This window comes from Nyctibius grandis, chromosome W (genome assembly GCF_013368605.1).
Source record: "Nyctibius grandis isolate bNycGra1 chromosome W, bNycGra1.pri, whole genome shotgun sequence".
In the NCBI taxonomy this organism is placed as follows: domain Eukaryota; kingdom Metazoa; phylum Chordata; class Aves; order Nyctibiiformes; family Nyctibiidae; genus Nyctibius; species Nyctibius grandis.
The window spans coordinates 17,186,142-17,192,229 of record NC_090694.1 but is presented as its reverse complement, the minus strand read 5'-3'; positions in this window follow the sequence as shown (position 1 = coordinate 17,192,229).

The following is a 6,088-nucleotide window of genomic DNA, read 5'->3' as shown; positions in this document are numbered from 1 at the left end:
CACGAGCCCACCTCTCAAGCCTGTCAAGGTCCCACTGGATGGCAACCCTTCCCTCCAGCATGTCAACCGCACCACACAGCTTGTTGTAGGCAAACTTGCTGAGGGCGCACTCAATCAATCCCACTGTCCACATCGCCGACAAAGATGATGTTAAACAGCGATGGTCCCAATACCGACCCCTGAGGAACGCCACTTGCCACTGGTCTCCATTTGGACATGGAGCCATTGACCGTAACTCTTTGAGTGCGACCATCCAGCCAGTTCTTTAACCACTGAGTGGTCCATCCGTCAAGTCCAATCACCTCCTTGATTTCTATGTGCCTCAGTATAGTTTCTAGGAGGATCTGCTCCATGATCTTGCCAGGCACAGAGGTGAGACTGACTGGCCTGTAGTTCCCAAGGTCTTCCTTTTTTTCCTTTTTAAAAATGGGAGTTATGTTTCCCCTTTTCCAGTCAGTGGGAACTTCACCAGACTGCCACGACTTCTCAAAAATGATGGATAGCGGCTTAGCAACTTCATCTGCCAGTTCCCTCAGGATCTGTGGAGGCACCTCATCAGGTCCCATGGACTTGTGCACCTTCAGGTTCCTTAGATGGTCTCGAACCTGATCTTCTCCTACAGTGGGCGGTTCTTCATCCTCCCAGTCCCTGCCTCTGCCTTCTGCGACTTGGGTGGTGAGGCTAGAGCACTTGCCGGTGAAGAGTGAGGCAAAAAAGTCATTGAGTACCTCAGCCTTCTCCATATCCTGGGTAACCAGGTCTCCCGTTTCCTTCCGGAGAGGCCCACATTTTGCCTAGTCTTCCTTTTATCAGTGACGTACCTATAGAAGCTTTTCTTCTTGCCCTTGACATCCCTGGCAGATTTAATTCTATCAGGGCTTTAGCTTTCCTAACCTGGTCCCTGGCTGCTCAGAGAATTTCTCTGTATTCCTCCCAGGCTACCTGCCCTTGCTTCCACCCTCTGTAGGCTTCCTTCTCGTGCCTGAGTTTATCCAGGAGCTCCTTGTTCATCCATGCAGGCCTCCTGGCCTTTTTGCCTGCCTTCCTCTTTGTCGGGATGCATCGCTCCTGAGCCTGGAGGAGGTGATTCTTGAATATTAACCAGCTTTCTTGGGCCTCTCTTCCCTCCAGGGCTTTTTCCCATGGTACTCTACCAAGTAGGTCCCTGAAGAGGCCAAAGGCCAAAGTCTGCTCTCTTGAAGTCCAGGGTGGTGAGCTTGCTGTGCACCTTCCTCGCTGCCCTATGGATCTTGCAGTCCACCATTTCATGGTCGCTGCAGCCAAGGCTGCCCTTGAGCTTCACATCCCCCTCCTTGTTGGTGAGAACAAGGTCCAGCATGGCACCTCTCCTCATCGGCTCCTCTATCACTTGGAGAAGGAAGTTGTCATCCACGCATTCCAGGAACCTCCTGGATTTCTTGTGCCCTGCTGTGATGTCCCTCCAACAGATATCAGGGTGGTTGAAATCCCCCATAAGGACCAGGGCCTGTGAACATGAGGCTACATCTATCTGTCTGTAGAGGGCCTCATCCACTCACTCTTCCTGATCAGGTGGCCTGTAGCAGATGCCCACTATAATGTCTCCTGTCCCTGCCTTCCCTTTAATCCTGACCTATAAGCTCTTGGTCAGCTCCTCCTCTATCCCCAGGCAGAGCTCCATGCACTCCAGCTGGTCATTGACATAGAGGGCAACACCCCCTCCTTGTCTCCCCTGCCTGTCCTTCCTAAAGAGCCTGTATCCTTTCATTCCAACACTCCAGTCATAGGAGCCTTCCCACCATGTCTCCATTGTGCCAATAAGGTCATAGCCCTACAGGTTTGCACACGCTTCTAGCTCCTCTTGTTTATTCCCCATGCTCCATGCATTTGCATACATTTTGCTTTAGTGTGTAGCCAGCCATGGTATAGTGATCAAGGTCAGTACCAGTGAAAGCCAGGGCAACTGACCCAGGCTGGCCCATAGGTGTATTCTATAACATAAATGTCATGTTCACTATAAATTAGAAAGCTCGGTGGGGATAGCTGGGCTTTTTTTTTGTGATTTCCTTTCTACCTTTTTTCTCAATGGTTGGTTTCCCTGGAGGGGTTTGCCACCAGTCTATGGGCTGAATACAAATTTCACAGAATCACAGAATGTTAGGGATTGGAAGGGACCTCGAAAGATCATCTAGTCCAATCCCCCTGCCGGAGCAGGATTACCTAGATCATATCACACAGGAATGCGTCCAGGCGGGTTTTGAATGTCTCCAGAGAAGGAGACTCCACAACCTCTCTGGGCAGCCTGTTCCAGTGTTCGGTCACCCTCACCGTAAAGAAGTTTTTCCTCATATTTATGTGGAACCTCCTGTGTTCCAGCTTGCACCCATTGCCCCTTGTCCTGTCAAGGGATGTCACTGAGAAGAGCCTGGCTCCATCCTCATGACACTTGCCCTTCACATATTTATAAACATTAATGAGGTCACCCCTCAGTCTCCTCCAAGCTAAAGAGACCCAGCTCCCTCAGCCTCTCCTCATAAGGGAGATGTTCCACTCCCTTAATCATCTTCGTGGCTCTGCGCTGGACTCTCTCTAGCAGTTCCCTGTCCTTCTTGAACTGAGGGGCCCAGAACTGGACACAATATTCCAGATGCGGCCTCACCAGGGCAGAGTAGAAGGGGAGGAGAACCTCTCTTGACCTACTAACCACACCCCTTCTAATACACCCCAGGATGCCATTGGCCTTCTTGGCCACAAGGGCACATTGCTGGCTCATGGTCATCCTGCTGTCCACTAGGACCCCCCAGGTCCCTTTCCCCTACGCTGCTCTCCAACAGGTCTATCCCCAACTGAGGAGAAGAAACACGAATCCACACAATCCAATGTGAATCAAAGTGAAGACGCTTTATTAAGCATAAGCTGTCCCTTTTATACATTTGTACTTTCCCTGGCTGCAGGCATGTGCATTGCTATTGGTTAATATTACTGTCCACACTTCAAGCATACTCTTCTTTGATGTGTTGATTGGTTACTGCTCTGCCACTGGTCCTTTCTTAATTGGCTCCATCAGTTCTTGTTTCTTCTCCTCCGTGTTCGGCTCCCCTCAGCTACTCCCTCAATTCTTGTTTGCTCAACTGCTGTTTTTCCTCATCTCTTCTCTCCAAGGTCAGCTTGTTGACACTAACTACATGACTCTTATCACACAGCTAGGCCTTCACTCCATACTCTCATACTTCTGGCTCATTACATGACCATTCTCCTCCAGAAACCCCTCTACACCCAACTTGTACTCATACATGGGGTTGTTCTTGCCCAGATGCAGGACTCTACACTTGCCCTTGTTATATTTAATTAAATTTCTCCCCGCCCAACTCTCCAGCCTGTCTAGGTCTCTCTGAATTGCAGCACAGCCTTCTGGTGTGTCAGCCACTCCTCCCAGTTTCGTGTCATCAGCGAACTTGCTGACAGTGCACTCTATTCCCTCATCCAAGTCATTAATGAATATATTGACTCGTACTGGTCCCAGTACCGACCCTTGAGGGACTCCGCTAGATACAGGCCTACAACTGGACTCTGTCCCATTGACCACCACTATAGACAATTTATGTCTACCCCAGAGGCTATTCAGGTCTCTGCACTGGGTACTGTGATTACTCAACTCCAGGAAGCACTTGCTGTGATGACCCAGACTTTGGCAACAAGGGCTGCAGCTAATCAGCCTCCAGTGGTGGGTGATGCAGCTAACCTAGGGACTCAACCAGTGCCAGTATCAGTTGCACCTGTACAGAAGATGAAAAGCACAAAAAGAGCAGGTCGTGATGGCCGACCAGGGATGTCACAGGAGGACGAGCCAGAGATAACCACTCGATCCCTATCCCTGAGTGAGCTGCGAGATATACGTAAAGATTACAGCTGTCATGAAGGCAAGCAACTTGTTAGTTGGCTGCTCCACTGCTGGGATAACAGAGCTGATGGTTTTGAGTTAGATGGTAGAGAAGCCAAGCAGCTGGGACCAATGGCTAGAGAAGTGGGTATTGATAGGGGTCTTGCAACAGGTGCATATCCCCTCACTCTCTGGAGGTGACTCCTGCAAAGTGTAAGGAACAGGTACCCCTTTAGGGATGATGTCATATACCACCCAGACAAGTGGACAGCCATTGAGAGAGGTGTTAAGAATCTGTCCTGTGTTGGGGCCTGGGTTGTGGAAGAACTATAGAGAGGACATACGAGTACATTGTTGTGTACGTGCTGAGGCAGCATGAGACAGCAAGAAAGTATAAGGATGTGGCTTTGCTTAGGCTCATAGCAAGTATCCAATCGGAACAGCAGAAGAGGCGTGTGGACAGAGCGTGCACAGTGCTTGCAGCCAATAGTTTAAGGCGTGATCGCGAGATAAGGAAGTATGTATGCTATAAAAGAGCTGTGTTAACTGCAATAAAGTGGCTATCAGAGCATCACATTGGTGTGCTGTAGTCCGTTCCTTGCATGGACCCCAACATTGTGGTGACCCCGACATGATCTTCGCAATGGAGATGAAGGGGACCAGACGAAAACGTGAGGGTGGCTGCCGTGCCGGCGGAGGTGAGCCGGGCCGTTCGAGAGAGATGGGAATCGTAGGCCTACGTGACATACGGCAGGATGGGAGGTGCAGCATCTGCACTGGAAAAGGCGGCGGTGAAGTGTATTTTGCAGATAGCCGCACGAACTGAGACTGAGATAAAAAAGGAAGAAGTAGAAGCCCTGCTGAGATGGGGTCAGCAGAAGGTTTTTTTGTGATACTGATTTAGTAGTAAATCGACGGCAAGTTCGGGGAACAGCCCAGAAGGAGGTACACCGGCTGGAGTACGTTACAAGGGGACACCCAGTGAGGTGAGCAGCCGGGGAAAAGGAGATGGGCCAAAATATTTCTAAAGAAGAAAGTGCGATAGTAAGGCTTCTCCGACATATCCTAAGAGAGGGGTAAAATACGATGAGCATTTGCTCCGGAGACTATTGATGTAAATAATTGGTGTAAATAATTGTAAATAATGGTGTAAAAAGAATAATTTGCCAGCTACAGCGCAGACTGCTTTCGAAGTTAGTACGTGGCAAAGCGCTGGAACTTTTCTGTTTGAGGCTGCCTCAAGGGAGGACAAGATCACCACTGCGTCGTTGAAGACGTGGAGATTAGTTATAGACTCACTGGAGCAATTGAAGGAGGACAAAGAGGCAAAGGCGGCAGCTGAGGCGGCTATAGCTCCTTTCATAGTGACTTCGCCCTACATGCCGCCAGAGCTCCCCCCCCACCGCCCTCTGCACCGCCAGAGCCCCCCCACCCCACCGCCCAGAGAACAGCAGCGGAACATTGATCCTTCTACCGTCCCGTTACACGAATCTGAGACTGAGACACCCTTAACAGACCTTTCTGAAGAGATGGAAGCGGGACATAATTGCTGCAGAGCCCGAGGGTCGGGAAAGTCAGGCGGTAGCATGGAGGAGTTATTCACGCTGCAGCCAGTCCAGGTTACTGTGCCTGGCCCGGACCCAGCCAGGTTCTGGAGAAAATTAAGAGAGCATGCACTTGCGGACGGTGATTTCAGGGCCGTGGCTGCTATGGGTGGCGGGGTATTGGCTTGCCCGGTATATTGAGGGGATGGAAATGGCCCACCCGAATGGGAGCCATTCAGTTGGGGAGTGATTTGCCTTAGACAAACAAATACAAAACAGGGCTGCTAAAGAAGCGTTGTTACTACAGTTAGTGAAGGACAACGCAAATGAGGACTGCAGGAAAATTATTGCAGGGATGGCAAATCGTAACCCCACCTTAACCGAACTAATGGATGCTTGTGGGAAAGTAGGAACCACTACATTTCAGATGGAGCAGTTAAGGTAGCTCATCATTTTCATACATGTGGGCAAGAAGATCGCTTTAAGAACTGCCTTAAGAAGTCGAAGCTGAGTGGGAGAGATAACTGTTTTGATGTGTCATTGCTGTGGGAAGCTGAGGCATTTTGTGAAGCAGTGCAGGTCTAAGTATAATGCTCAAGGTCAGCTGATAGCAAGCAGCTGCAGAGTGCAGGGAAACTGGAGAAAGAACGCGGGGAGGAACCGTGTGCTGACACAAATGAATCTT